Below are 2,148 nucleotides of genomic sequence, written 5' to 3' on the forward strand. Positions count from 1 at the left end.
AATGGTTTTTGAAAATTCACAGGGAATTTTTTGCTCTACCCCCTTTGTTTTATTTTTCTTGCCTACTTAAGTAGGAAAAAAAATCACTAGCTAAGTTAGTCAAGAGACCCTGAGAGTAAAGCCAATATTTTAGGTAAAAATGGGATCCTTAATTTCTGGAAAACTGGGTTTCTTCTGGGTTGTACATTAGGCCTGGGAGGCAGCGAAGACTTATAGAAACGGCAAAATCTTACTAAAGATAACTTACAGTGGAATGTTCCAAATGAACAACAATGCATTGAAGTACATTTAAAAATGAGGGCTCTTGGTAAAGTCCCTTTTGGCTAAGACCAGGTTTGGCACTACAGGATGGCAACTGCTGTTCTCTTTGGAGTAATCTGCTTTGCACTCTTTGCTGACAACTATGACTGACAGAATTAGGCATCTACAGGATAGTAGGGCATGGGGAGCTTCTTCCTCCCCAAAAAGGGGAAACTTGGGAGCTTATGGGACTGCTGGAAAAAATCCCTTCATGACAGCAGCTGCAGCTTCCTGAACTTTTCAGTACTGCTGAAATGGGTGGGTTTTCTCTGGCCTGCCTGAGCATTTCACCTTCTCCACCCTGCAACAAGCAATGCTTTTCTCTCTCTTCTTGCCCTTTTTTGTCTTTTCTATTACTCAGGGCAACTATCTTGCACAGAGACCAGGTGTTGAAACTGCTAGTCGGAGGTTTGGTTAAAGATGATGGGACTCATCTGAGGGCAGATTTAAGCCTTGCCTGTTCGATATTGGGTGCTAAGCAGAGTAGCTAATAATTTATGTTTTATCACATGTATTTTGCTCTGGACAGAATGAAAAAAGATAACTTTCCTTTATATTGTGGTTTGGTTCCCTGGGTGACGGCGTGGCAAACTGGGTCACTAGGGCTGCTTAGGAAAAGGGAATCCAGAAGTCTGCCATACTGGCAAAAGGGTAAGAGAATTTCTTACCAGTCAGATTTCTGGTTTCTCTCTCTCTATGCAAACGGTTGAATGAATGGTAAAATCACTGTTTATCTCTTCTGTAAAGTTCTGATTAATGAGAAAAATAATTCAGAGGCTAGTCTTAAACTGATGTATTTGTGCTATGAATTCGTTTTTCTGGGTCAAAGGGGTACCATAGAATAAAACCTGGGCTTAGGAACTCAAAAGCTTGCTGCTCAACATGACCCAGCAAGTTGGTCAATGACAAACTTTGCTGCAGGTCCCTGAAACAAACAAACAAAAAAACTGGATGGGGTCTCAATCTTGTTTTATGTCCTTGGGAGCTTGATCTTGTAACCATGTGGCAGCTTTCTGTTGGTCTCTGCCTTCCAGGGAACAGGAATTTTAGGGTTTATGTCGTAGCTCTAAAAATTATCTTGAGTAGTTAAAAGACTTTGGAAACTCAAAATTAACTACTGTAGACTTCTGGGAAGTGCAATAAAGCCCGCCCTGTGCTGTAGCTCAGGGACCAAGATTCTGGCCATTTCACAGTGGTAGTCTGGGTTTGATTCCCTGCTTAGGAAGTAATTCCTTTCTGATTTAATATCTGTATAACCTTGTCTAGTCTCTTCTCCTCCATGGTCTATCTTAAGTTTTTCTTCCTTGAGTACCTGGGAGGTTACCTTTGGTGAAGTTCAAAAGCCAGAAATATCAGCCATTTGGCCTGCCTAAAACCAAGTAATAAGAAATTTTAAAAGGTCTTTATTAGAGAGTCCTATGCTTAAAAGTCAGCTTCATTAAAAGTGGATATTCCGGCTTTTAACACCCAGGACTCCTTAGGAAAAACAAGAGGCATGAGAAACCCCTTTCTTGGCCCTGTGCTTGTGAGGACTACACCATAAAGCCAATAATCAGTTAAGAAACTTAGGCCGGGCGCGGTGGCTCAAGCCTGTAATCCCAGCACTTTGGGAGGCCGAGACGGGCGGATCACGAGGTCAGGAGATCGAGACCACCCTGGCTAACACGGTGAAACCCCGTCTCTACTAAAAAATACAAAAAACTAGCCGGGCGACGAGGCGGGCGCCTGTAGTCCCAGCTACCCGGGAGGCTGAGACAGGAGAATGGGGTGAACCCGGGAGGCGGAGCTTGCAGTGAGCTGAGATCCGGCCATAGCACTCCAGCCTGGGTGATAGAGTGAGACTCCGTC

General features: G+C 43.7%; 1 long non-coding RNA gene across 1 annotated transcript in view; it reads left to right on the forward strand.

The window, feature by feature from the left end:
- LOC108544623 (uncharacterized) overlaps positions 1–2,148 on the forward strand; it is a 32,799-nt gene that overhangs the window by 1,220 nt on the left and 29,431 nt on the right. The gene's annotated exons all lie outside the window — the stretch shown is intronic.

This window comes from Rhinopithecus bieti, unplaced genomic scaffold (assembly GCF_001698545.2).
Source record: "Rhinopithecus bieti isolate Rb0 unplaced genomic scaffold, ASM169854v2 scaffold_27206, whole genome shotgun sequence".
Lineage (NCBI taxonomy): Eukaryota > Metazoa > Chordata > Mammalia > Primates > Cercopithecidae > Rhinopithecus > Rhinopithecus bieti.